Source organism: Larus michahellis, chromosome 2 (assembly GCF_964199755.1).
Source record: "Larus michahellis chromosome 2, bLarMic1.1, whole genome shotgun sequence".
Taxonomy (NCBI): domain Eukaryota; kingdom Metazoa; phylum Chordata; class Aves; order Charadriiformes; family Laridae; genus Larus; species Larus michahellis.
Genome location: NC_133897.1, coordinates 35,916,321 through 35,928,240, shown reverse-complemented (window position 1 = coordinate 35,928,240; position 11,920 = coordinate 35,916,321). Strand labels below are relative to the sequence as shown.

Genomic DNA, 11,920 nt, shown 5'->3' with positions numbered 1-11,920 from the left:
GAAATGCTTTGAACCTGTCGTTTTCTCAGGTTCAAGGCTCCAGAGAAGCCAATAAACTTTTGTGTGAAGGCATTATCTGCCTGTACAGAGTAATTTAGGAAATTAAGACTAATAAGGCACAAAAACCTGGGGTTTTAAATGAGTAATTGTATGGGACAAGGCTTTGTGACAGTGTTGGTGGAGCTAATTCGGGTGCTGCCATTACATGGTATTTGACACTGACCAAATCACAACCTCCTTGCTTCAGTTTCACCACACAGCAATTAGATTACTGATTAATTTAATCTTTATTAATCCTGAAGATTACTGTAAGCATGTGCTTCTGAGGATTAAAACATAATCCTCAAAGCATACTTGCAAAGAAACCCTGGCCATAACAACAAATGTAAACTGAACTTTAATTAAAACAAAAAGTAGTTAATTATGCAGTATTCAGTTTTATTTCAAGTTCATTCTTCAGAGCAATCCGAGGATGAAGTCAGGAGGAAAAAAAAACTGTGAAAAAATGAAAAGTACTTGTAACTGAAAAAGGCCTTAGAGTGCTGTGGAATGAGACTTGCCCACAATTGCTCCACTTTGGGAAGGCTGATAAGAATCGGGTATCTAAATAATAATAAAGGCACGCCTGATAAAAATTAAGGGGCATTCCATTATGAGGCATTCTCATTACGGTGCCTGGAAGCATCCCTTGTGGAACTGTCAGCCAGTATAATCGTCCCTTTGTTGGGGCTGGGGAAGTTAAAAGACTTTAGTTTGCTTTATAGCCTCATTAGTCGGCCTATCGCCAGCTCTATTTTTGTTTCTAAGCGACGGCAGCCGGGGAGTCGGGGGTGGGGGGCGGGGGGTCGGACAACGGTAAAACACACGCCTTTGGTGCCGGCTGCCCCAAAACCACCCCAAGCGCTGCCGCTGCCCGTTTCGTCCTGCCCGACAGCCTCCACCATCCCTCGCAGGACAGCTCCGAGAGCGGGGCCTTCCCGCAACCCCGGAGGCAGCAGCTCCCGGCAGGGTAGGACCCCCCCTCCTCCACCTCAGCGCCCCGCTGCTCCGCCTCAGCTTACCCCGCGCCTAGCGCTGCTGCACTCACGTTCCCGATTCAGCCCCGGCGGGGAAACAATAACTCGTTTCCACCCCCTCCCCGGGGCTGCCGCTGCCTCTCACGTTTCCAGGCCTAAGGCAACGGGACGCGGCGGCACCCGCCCGCCTCCCCCCGGGGCGCCCTGACAGACCGTCTGCCTCCACCCCCTCTACCCGCCCGGCCCCGCCCTCGGAGCGCGCCGGCACCACCCATTGGGGGAGAGGAGGGCGCGGGCGCCCGCACGGTCCGCTCTGCCATCCTATTGGTTGGCGTCACCGCGCTTCGCCTTCTCATTGGTCGCGGCCGCCGCCAGGCAGTGGCGGGCGGTGCCAGTCCCTGCCGCTGCCCGCCCGTCCTCCCCGCTGTCGCTCCCGCCGGGGCGAGTAACTCCGCTGAGCGGCGGCGGAGCCGGAGTCGCCGGGCGGGAGCGGGTGAGTGCGACTTACCGGCCGCCCTCGCGGAGGCCAACTTTTCCTGTGCGGAGCTGGCGGACGGTTTGCCGGTTTCCTCGGCGCCGCCGGGACGGTTTAGCGGCCGTTGAGCGCAACTAACGGCCGGTGGAAGTAGAGCCCCCGCCCCGGTGGCAACCGTCGGCGCGCGGCTGGAGCGGCCGTTAACTGCCGGGCTCGCGCGCGGGGCGGGGGCGGCAGAGTCGGCGTGGCGGGGCCGGGGGTAGGGCCGGTGCCCGGGGGTGGTGCAGGAGCAGGGTAGGGCTCGGTGGGTTCCCTCTCGCCTTGCCGGGGGAGAGCCGGTGTCTGCCCCCGGTGCGGGGCGGGGGTGAGCGGGGCCGCGGTGTGGCGCTCTGGGGACCAGCCTCAGCCTCACCCCGCTCTTCCCACCGGTTCCCCTCGGGGCGCCGCCGGCATCCCGGCCGCCTCTGGCCGTCTGCTGGGGTCCTTCCCGCGCCCATGCTCTCGGCTCCCGGGCGGCCATCGGGGAGGTCAGAGGCGGGGGAAGCGGCGGCCTCGGCGGGGCAACCGTCACTGGTGTCGCCGGGAGAAGGCAGCCGGGGGTGCGGGCTGAGGGCGAGACAAAGGAGCTGCTGCCGCTCCGCTCCCCGGAACAGGGGGCAGCCGGCCCGGTGCCTGGCTTCCCGCCCCGCTGCTGGGCGCCTCTGCCTGCTCCTGGCAGGATTTAGGAGATAGTTTAGTGGCGTGCTGTGAAATACGTTCGTTCTAACCTACCTTTTCTGTAGTTTTTTTTTTTGTTGTTGTTATTTCCCTGCCGCGTTGAGTTCGGTGTCCGCGGGTAGGGATGCGAGAGGTGGCAGCAACAGTTAGAATCGCTGAGAGTTTGCGGTTGAGGTTTGTAAGTAGGAAGCGCCGCAGACTGCAGGGGGTTGTGCCTGTGTGGGCTTCCTTACGGAACTCCACGCACGTTAAAGTGAAGGAGCTTTCCATCTGCTTTGTGGTTTAAAGGTAAAGGTAAAAGCAGAGGCAGTGCCCGTGGGCTTGTCTTGTTCCCTGTAATCCCCAAAGCCATCACGCTTGTTTCCTGTCCGATTGAATTCTAACGCTATCCCAAAAAAGCTCCTCAAGTCTTAAGTCCACAAGGAAAAGATTTGTGTACTACAGGATTATTAAGTCTTGTTAGCATTGATCTTTCATAATTTTTAACATACGCTGCTAGTGAGCGAGAAGAACAAAATAGGAAAGTTTCTCTTAAGTGATTGCTGTTAGGTATCATTAGCTGCAAATTTAGATTTGATGATTAGTTTTTTTTTTTAAAGGCAACTTTAACGAATGACACTGCAAAGAAGCAAAAAGCAGTTTTATGTAGCAAAGTGTAGAATGACATTGGTGATTGCTTTTCATTGCACCTAAAAGGCTTTTCTGCAGTTTAGCCCTCCAATAACGCAGCTAGATGCTACTGCGTCTTTTCAAAAGCTTGTGCTTTTCACAGAATGCCTTCCTCTATGAGAGTGGCTTCCTTTTTTTGTCCTCTCCACCTTCCAACAAGTTCTTTTATGTTGTGAAAAGTAAATAGTGTTGTAAAGCTTGGACAAATTAACTTCCAGTCTATTTCACTAGTGAAATACTTTCGGTAAAAGTAACGTACTTTGAAGTTGAGTTTTAGATCCATCTGGCACTGTTCTTGGGTGTATTCCTCTAGAGTAAGAAGACAATATGAAAATATTACTTTTGAAATGCAAAACTCAGCTGCTTCTCTTCTGTGATAATCTCTTTGTGAGACAAGGTACTTTTAACAGGCCTTTTATCAGAGGGGTGACCATTTTGGAGAAGTTCAGTATCGCTTTGGATGATTTTTTAACTGTAGCAATTCACTTCCTTTCAGTCTTGAGCTGTTTTAAAGGTTTTATTCAGAATGCTTCTTAGAAGGAAAAAGGCTTTCATGGGCAGAATTGTGTTGAACTTCAGCCATAGTCTCCTGAATGGGAGGGTTTTCTTTCACTTGAGAGTCCATGGTAGACATGTTCACAGGCATAGCTGGGTAGTTAAGTCACTGGGATTCAAATGTTGCAAGGACTTGCATTGCAAACAAGAATGTGCGTGAGATATTGCAAGGCTAGGCAGTACAAATGGTATGTGTCATCTACATTTTACTTAACACAATAGGGCTAAGCTGTGAGAAAAGACCATTTACTGATGCATATGTTATGACTATATCAAAACTAATAGTAAATCGCTGAGTTAAAGCCTAATTCTTAGTACACGTTAGTGTAAAAAAGCAGTATCTTGAACCTCTCTGTATGTTCGTGTCAGGAAATGCATTTTTGTGAAATCCTGCCTTAAAGTAAATATTAGGTATTTTCTTAACCTGTCATTGACTTTAACACATGCAATGTGAAAATCACCTTGTTCCTTCTGGAAACTTATATTATTAGTTATCAAATGTTGGCTTATGTCTGTCTATTTTAACTAAAAAATAAACATACATTTTATGGCCCAATGTGACACTGTTTCGCTTTGTGTTGTGTGGAAGATGCATAGTTTGAGAAATCTGCATGATTTGTAAAAGTCACAGTTCCCAGGCTTTCCTTTGGGACTAAGAGCCTGTGGAGTACCCTTCATAACAGAGGCTTTCAAATTAAATTTCATGAGGCTTAAATATTTATGTTGATCAGAATATTAAAATACAGTAGCACTTGGATTCTTAACAGGGATCACCTGGGCACTCTGCAAACATACAAAGCCTATATCAGGAACAGCTTAGACTTAAATCCGTTGGGTGGATCACCAGGTCAGGTTTCATTCCCAAGCCTTCACTTAGACAAGTACGCTCTGTGCGTAACCTGGCATGCTTCCTCTCTCACAAATGCAAGATTGGGTACAAAGCTTATGCTTAAGTCTGCCATAGGATTTGTGCGGGTGGTATTGTTAGCACAGGCAGAGATTATATGTATGAATCACTGCACTCGTGTGTTACTTACGGTGTTACCAAGCAGTCAGTCTTCCAGGAGCAATACGCATGAAGTTGAAGCAGGAGATCTGTCATACTGTATAGGGAATGAGAAGCCTGGTGATACAGCCTTCACTGTGTGTATGCTCTTGTCTTCTTTGAAGTTAGGAGAACTACAGTCTGAATCTCTTACACTTTAGAAAATCTGAAGACTGCAAATTTGTACTTGTTGTCTGAGGTGTAATAGCTTGATGACCTGAGTGCCTCTGTGTAATTTCTAAGACTTCTTCCGTGGTATTATGAAAATACCATATGCTTAAAACCTGCATGTTATATGCAGTGTTTTTCAGTGTGTTGCTTTGTGCTTGGTAGGATGTACTTGAAAGTATTTGTTGTTTTACTGGAATCTGGTAGTTTTCCTGCTCAACAAAATTACAGCTTTTGATTTGTTAGTGCTGTTCCACTTAATTATGTGAGTATAAAGATAAAGAACAAACACTCACCCTAATGAAAATTGTAGGCATGATATCTTTTCTTTAAATCCATATTTTCTTTCTTTCCAAAAAAATGGCCCTTTTGGCAATTCGCTGTCCTCAGTTGCCGGAATTGAAACAGTAGCATATTAAATGCGTATTTGGGAGTGGAGAATGTGTTGGAATTAAAATCTTATTTTATTGTCATCATTTATTTAGGAATTTAAATTAGATTAATTTATTTGAAATGGTTCTTGAGATAATCTTGGAAGGCAATAACAAAGTGGTGTTGGGATAAAGACTGAAAGCTGTGTCAGTACAAGGAGTACTAAAGTATGAAAATGTTTTGAATATGTAGCAACTGTGTATTGCTGCGAGGCCCAGTTTAGCCTAAAGCTTCTAGGTTGCTGAAACTCTGCATGCCCTTAAAATGTTTTATTAGTTCCTGCATTGATCAGAATCTTCCCTATACTCTATAAAAAGTGTATGCACACACTTTTAAGATGAAATTCTTGCATGCTTTCAAGATTTTCTTTATAAATAACTGACACTTAAAATATTTGAAGTTATTTAAAAACATTGGTGAAATTTAAAAAGTTTTTGATGAGGCTAAGTGGTGGAATGCTTCTGCACTTATTTGAAATCATCCAATTTCTATCAGTATTTGTGCTGGAACTTTGTTAGCATGAAAATACTCTTGGATTAGATTAAAAAAAAAGCAACATCTGAAAGATCCAACAACTATAATAGTTTTCAATTTATAGCACATCTAAAATAGTGCAGGGTGTGAAATGTTTTCTTGTACTTCTGGTGAAACTGCTGTGAAGCCTTGTCCTAATTAGGACCATGTTCAAGAGCAGTGGAATAAAAATAGAATGTCGGCTTAGTCTGAGAGGGCGACTGTTATTTACAGCGATTTCTTTAGATGCATCCCCACGTGAACTTCCATGCTTTGGTAACAACTGGAAAGGTAGTGAATGAAAGCAGCCCAAGTGAGAACTGAAATTGTCTGAATGCGACACTGCCTTGTCGTTGCAGTGCCAGAAGTGGGAGAATGTTGGTGTATTTTTTTCAGTGTGATGAATTATGGGCTTCATATAAGGCTTCAGTGTAACTTCTAAGTGATGTACAAATTTAATAGAAGTTGGTTCGATAAACAGTTGTTATTAGGAGTATTTTTTATTAGAACTGGAATCAATAAAGCATGTGAAATTTGGACAGATACTTAATAATCATCACTCTTCTGTATGGAGGATGCCATGAAAAGTGAGGTTGTGCAAAAAACCATTTCTTAAGTTTATTTTATATGACTGGCATTGCTGGAGAATCATCTGATTGTTGAGAGGAAGACTGGAAAGGGGTTATCTCTCCAAAACAGGTGTACGTTTGTGTTCTTCTGTCTCCAACCCCTGATGATATGGAATGCTGTGTAGCAATCAAAGTATAGCAAAGAAATTCGGTAAAAGCAATAGTAGCTGACTGGTAAAACACACCTATTGCTAACGCAAAAGTCGCTGAGTATTTATTTTCTATCCTGATTGGCATAAGAGCTCTCATTCTAAATTTAGCAACAGAAACTGTATATTTTGGGTACTTTTGATAGCTACTGAAGACTGCCCTCTTAGGTAAGAGATAAAGTATCTTTTGCATTTTGTTACTTTTTTCTATTTGGAAGCTAACCTTTAATTAAAAATAGCATAGTATGCTCTATAGCTGCACTGGATACTAATTAACTCACTTCAGTGCTTAAAGCCACGCTGTCTCCTAAGGTTTCCTGCTGTTTGCACTGGATAAATATTTATGCTTCAGCAAGGCATTAACTTCAACCTGATGAATAGTGCATACAACTTTAATATTTTTGTTAATACTAAACACCATGATTCAGTACTATTACTATATTTTATTGCAATTCTTTTTTTTTTTTTTATTTTAGAAAATGGGGAAGAAGCCTGTTACGCTTTAAATATGCGATAGAGAATTAAATCTAATACTCAATAATTAAGCTGTCTAGCAGTCTGAGTATTGTATAGCAGCTAGTGCTGGATAATATAAGGTCTTCTCGTTAATGGACAAGGCTGCACTATATCACTGTGGTTTGTTTTCAAGTACTGGAATCCCATTCTCATACATAAAGACAATTGGTTTGTATTTAAAATTCTTTTTAATCCTACAGTATGTGCTGTATTAAAGGAAGTGACTGGAATATGGGTAAAAGCATTAAGTTGACCTAAAAAAAATCTTAAAAAACCTGCATTTAACAGGTTTCTAATACCACCCACCACCTCTGAAAATTAGGTTACTGTGAATATTTTCAAAGTCTATCATGTAAGTCATTGTGGGTATGCTATAATAACATCTCTGTCTGAGAAAGCAGGCTATAGGATCTTCAGGTAAAAAATGAAAAAGTTTTTCACCAGTAACACTCCTGCTCAGTGTTTGCTGCCTGAGGGAAATCGTGTTACTGTTCCAGAGCTGAAGTAGGTTGCAAAATCAGACTGCAATGTCATATATTTTGTGTTAGGCTGATGAAGGGAAATTTTTTTAAAGCATGAGGAGGAATGATAGTAAGGAGTTCCTTAGCTCTTGGTACTTAGTTCCAAAGCAACAATTTTGTGTTCCTTTCAGTAACTTTACACTGGATTTTGCCGGTGAAATTCTGAGTATTCTCTCCTACAGTCTGTGGTTAGTAGCACATCTGGCTCAACCAACTGCTGTCTACTCAGTTAAAATAATACCTTTCTTAATGCCTTTCTTTAGGTTGTGCCAAAATACCTACCTGCTTCATGTCATGTGCTGCAGACATGCTACTGCTTTTACTCAGTTACAGCTTTTAGGCTCAATAAACTGTAGTCTTTCCACTCGCATCTCTCATTCTCCCAATTATATTGACTCCATGTGTCAGGTCTAGAAAGACTAATAGGCTCCTGCATTTTTTTCCTGCTTTGAACTAAATTCCCAGTGCAGCAGCCAGAGGAGCAGGTGAGAGGCTTTTGACAGTAATTCTGCACGTCTGCTTACACATTCTGTAGCTTTGCTGGTGCTGGTATTGTATTTACCAATTCCTGCCTGTCTTGAGAGAATGTGATTTACATTTAATTGTAAAGCTGAGGGGAAAAAAAAAATCAAGTATCTTTCCCCCCTTCCTGTTTTCTCAGCAGCATTTTTTGTCAGTACTGAAAAGGATGGGTATTTTCACCACAGTGATGTTGTGATGAGACACTATACTTCAGACAATCAAATTGTCATGTTACTTAGTGAAACACAACAAAGGGAACATCTGTTTTGCAGGGAATTTAATGGTACTGCTTGAAGTATCAGAATTTTGTTGTTTCAGCTAGGATTGGTTGATGTTTTGTTGAATTTTCAGTAATGTGTGCAAATATAGCAGAACTACTCTTCCAGCACTTCTGCATCATGCTAGATTGACTGAGTACATTAGCAATCTCTGCTACTTTTAATTTTTTTTTCTGCCTTAGAAACTTCTGTTTGGCATACATATTTTCAATATTATTCTTTTTGTCTTATGCCAAAATTTGAGTGTCTGAAGCATGTGCATTTGCACTGGTTACCAAGAATTCTTACTAGAATGTAATGATGTTTTGTGCAGTGGTATTTTATCCCGAACTGTTGTTACTGGCAAGCTATAGCTGTACAGGGAAAACTGATAAGGATTTTCCAGCTGAAACTTGACATAATCAGAGAGCATCTTTAAACCGTGCAGTTCCTTTGCATACATAATGCATACATTCATTCATTCCTTAAGGAAGTAATGAAAATCTTTGGTTTGTTCCCATTTTAGTGGTATCTAAAAGTGTCTTAGATGTTTTGTCCTATGCTGGCAGAGAAGTGGATGATTGTTCCCCTATATTCACAAAGTTGCAATCCAGTGAAACAGCAACAAGGACTAACTTAATAATTTACAACTGCTTTTAGGTTTGGGAAAATAAAGTCCTGTATAAATTCAGTAGCAGCAGTAGGATGTGGGTATACTTGATGTCAAGGGAAAAAGGAACACCTAAAAGAAGGTCCCTGCTTGTACAGTAAAAAGAGGAACTGATAAAAGTGTGAATAGGAAGTTAACGAAGTGATGAAACAGAAACCAAACGACGCCACATTTACCCTTTAAGAGGTTCCTTAATTGCGTCTACTGATTTTGAATGGTAGATATATGATCTTTTTGTGTTGTGCAGTGCATACTGTTTGAAAAGTGGCCGTTCACCAAGATTATATTTGGTTTTTTTCTCCCATGTGATATAGCTTGTTTTGCTCTTGGTTCTTTGCAACTCCTCTTTCCTATGGATATGACAGTTTTTACAAACATGACATGTTTCTTCCTAAGGTTGTTAATCTGTATTGATGTTGTTCAGCTCTGGTTCATTTGAGTCCACTGTGTCCCAAATGCATGTGTAGTCAATGACCAATTTCCATGTATTGTCATAATTGCATCTGCCATCCAAGTGACTCTTCAGTTGCCGCTTGTAAGCAGAATACACTAAATCAAGTTCCAAGTTCGTAGACTTCAGATTATTATAGGAACAAATTTTGACCACTTTGTTGTTAGGCTACAGAAATATTTGTCAGGCTCTAAATCATGAAGTCTGTGCTCTAAACCAGGGCTCTGAATTTGTAACTGAATATTGAAGTATCACTCACTTATTTTAGAAATACTAGATATGTGGGTCTTAAAGAATGCACTTGGAAATAAGGCCTGTCTTGAGCAGAAGACATCTTGAGATTTAATAAGAATGCAAATAAAAAGAAACAGGAAAAGAAAATGAATGCATGCTCTGTTATTTTTAATCTTAAACTGTTTTCTGCTACCTAAGTGGTATCAATATAAATTCATTAGAAACTTTCTGATCTTATGAACAATGGCAGATTACTTGGTGATACCATTTACCCTGGAAATCTGTACATGAGTTGCTCAAATAAGAGTCCCTCTAGAACCTGTGTAATCATTAATTATTAATTTACTAATTAATCATGTAAATAATTAGATTTATATTTCTTGGCATAATTAATATTCTGAACTTTAGATGCTTTCATGAGGTGGGAATTTTTTACTTTAAGAGCTTCTTCATCTCATATGAATTTAACCTAAATTAATGTGCGCTACGATGTAAGACAATTAACATCTCTTTTCTGCTTTGCCACTATTGTGCTTTTGGGATTTGACTTTTTTCTTTTTAAATTCCAATACAGAGCAAGACGTACAGGGTAGTAAATTGTCTGAGACTTCAAGTTGCACAAGTTTTGTCTGTACTACAACATTGAAATTATATGTAGCCACAGAGCATTTCGTGTACCTTTTCTGAATGAGACAGAAGTGTAGGTCCTGCTATTACTTTTTAAAAAATTTAGTTAAGTAGTCATGTTTTCTTGTTGCTTATAAAGTTGTTCTTGGATGCTCTGAGATGTTTTTCAAATTAACATGTCCAGTCCTATGAGTGTAACAGGCTTGTGCAGGAGGGCTGTTGTGGGGGGAGGAAAGGAAGGGATGAGGAAGAATGAGAAAACTGCCATATTTTTCCTGAAGCTGTTTAACACAGCATTATGTGCATATATTGATGGAGCATTTTAATACTGTAACTTAACAGGGAGCAATCACCAACCACTCAAAGCAAACTAAATCCTAAGATTTTCAGTATTGATGTCCCCCTCCTCTGGAAAACGCACCTTCATATAGTTTTTTTTCTGTCAAAATGAGCTACTAAACCACATATCAATAGGCCACCATAAACCTCTTTTTGCTATAAAATCTCTGGTGTATTCTTAACAGCGAGGTTCCTACTTTTCTCTCATGAACTTTGGGGAAATGCTAGAATGATATACTGTAGGTAATACTTTGCAAATACTAAGTTATCAATAATGCTAATGCTGCTGCATTGGTAGAGTTAGGGTGATGGGACATATCATAGTACTCACTTAAAATAAATGCTCTGGAGTGAAAGTAAAATCAAACCCTTCCATTGCATTTGTATTTGATCATGTCTGATAGTACACTATATTGTAGATCTGCCCTGGGTAAGCACACCATAATGGTTATTCTTGCAGTATACGAAGTTCTTTAAAGCCTGTTTCTGGGACATCCAAATCACTGACCTTTCCCAGGATTTATGCCAAAAGCATAAATGCTTGTTTCAAATGCAATGTGTTGGACTTTCTCAGCTACAAGTGGAAATGCTTTGAAAAGATAGTTCATATTTGTGGGTACATGAAAACTTATGAGTGCTTGCTAAATAGGAGTCCAGGTTTTAAAGGCAAGTTTTAACTGGACATGGGCAACGGTCTGGTGAAGGAGGGTATGACTTCAAAGCAGACAGAATTATCTTTAAATGGTTTTCATGCTACTAATACTAGTTTGAAAAGTTTTTAGAACTTACAACAACTAGTTTTGGGCAAATAAGTAACTTCTGAACCATCTGTAACTTTTGCAACCTAATTCTCAGTTTGTGGAGCTTGTCTCACTTCACGGAGGCAGGAGGAACATTCAGTTGAAATGAAGTCCCAAGCTGCTACAAAATTTCTTCCTCATGTGAAGCTTGTGTAGTATCTTCTAAAGTCAGTCCCTAGGTTGCAGGTAGCCATCTCTGCCTTTCAAATTAAATGAGGTGCAGATACATAGAATGGAGTTGGAAATAAGCAGAATCTCCTGAAATTTCATTCTCAGCCAGTGGAATTGGGAAGTTTTGGCCAAAAAGTGTTGCATTCTTAATGTTGCTACTAAAAAGTAAAAGGTGAAGAGTATGAAAAATGGAACTCAATGCTCAAACTCCTGTCCTTATTTGTGACCTGAGACTTTTTTCTTCTGGTAAGTCACTGCTAAACTACTTGTCAGACGAATGCTTCTCCACTTGCTCCAGCTGAAACTACATGCTGTAATGGTAGAAGGTGTTGGAAATGTGCCTTTAACAGTTGATGCTCATAGATGAAGTACAGCCTCTGCTCAATTCTCCACATGCTTTTTAGGTCATACTCAAGCTATTGTGCAGCATCTGCTTATGCATGC

At 41.5% G+C, this 11,920-nt stretch overlaps 1 protein-coding gene and 1 long non-coding RNA gene across 6 annotated transcripts in view; one reads left to right on the top strand and one right to left on the bottom strand.

Annotated features, from left to right (window-relative positions):
- Window positions 1-417: 417 nt before the first annotated feature.
- On the bottom strand, window positions 418-1,198 carry LOC141738254 (uncharacterized). Its single transcript, XR_012585348.1, has 2 exons — window positions 1,062-1,198; window positions 418-495 (listed from the first exon to the last, which is right to left on the bottom strand). It is a non-coding gene; the product is annotated as an uncharacterized LOC141738254 (long non-coding RNA).
- Window positions 1,199-1,396: 198 nt separating this feature from the next.
- The window catches only part of HYCC1 (hyccin PI4KA lipid kinase complex subunit 1), a 48,543-nt gene continuing 38,019 nt past the window's right edge, over window positions 1,397-11,920 (top strand). For all 5 annotated transcript variants that reach the window (XR_012585492.1, XM_074574837.1, XM_074574836.1 and 2 more), the window contains exon 1: window positions 1,397-1,509. The gene's annotated coding sequence lies outside the window, so the exon portion shown is untranslated. The remainder of the gene's footprint in view (window positions 1,510-11,920) is intronic.